Consider the following 951-nt stretch of genomic DNA (forward strand, 5'->3'; position numbering starts at 1 on the left):
GCATGTCTGCATTCAGTTAACTACCATGAGTTTCTGCTGGATTCATGAGAAGACAGGGGGCGGGGGAATAGCGCGTCACCTAGGTGCCACACAAGGTGACAGGAAGTGGTGCGGCAACACATGTGGTCGACAGTGTCGACGGATCTGGCGGCCTGTCGGTTGAGATGGATGCGGCGGTTGTCGGAGCACTCTAATCAAGCCCCATCATGAGAGATTCAATAGGCCAGGGATGGGGGCTTGCCTGGATTTGGGGGTAGCGGTGGGAGGGCGAGGCCTGCATGCGGGAGGCGCCTGATCGAGGATGGTGCTCTTGCCGAGATCCAGACGTGGGGGCAGCTGGTGGTGCCAAGGTTAGACATGGTTGCGTGCAGCGGGGTTGGTGGTGGTGGTGGCGCGCCGACGGGGTAGGTGGTGGTGGTGGCACGCCGACGGGGATATGTGGTGGTGGTGGCGCGCCTACGGGGTAGGTGGTGGTGGTGGCGGCCGGCGGGGTAGGTGGTGGTGGCGTGCCGGAGGGGTAGGCGGTGGTGGTGGCGCGCCAGCGGGGTACGTCGTGGTGGTGGCACGCCGGTGGGGTGGGTGGTGGTGGTGGCTGTGCGGTGGGTGGTGGTGGGACTATGTTTAGTAAGTTAGGAGATTGGGGGTGGGGGTTCCAAAATAAGCTTATTTAGGAACTCTAGAGAGGGGTTCCTAAATAGTCCCACCCTATATATATATATATAGGACAGGGCTATTCTGTTACCCATAACAGAATATTATTCTATTACCCCCATCCCTATATAGAGCACGACGCCACGATTTAAATAAAACAGAGAAAAGTCCTGTCAAGACACAAAACACCCCGTCCTAACCCCTGCAGCCCGTTCGTCCCACTCCTCTCCATCACCCAGCGTGCCCCACGCCACACCCCCACACTAACCGGCCGCACCTCCACGTCTGGCCGATGAGCCG

The sequence above is a fragment of the Triticum dicoccoides genome, chromosome 3B, assembly GCF_002162155.2.
Source record: "Triticum dicoccoides isolate Atlit2015 ecotype Zavitan chromosome 3B, WEW_v2.0, whole genome shotgun sequence".
NCBI lineage: Eukaryota > Viridiplantae > Streptophyta > Magnoliopsida > Poales > Poaceae > Triticum > Triticum dicoccoides.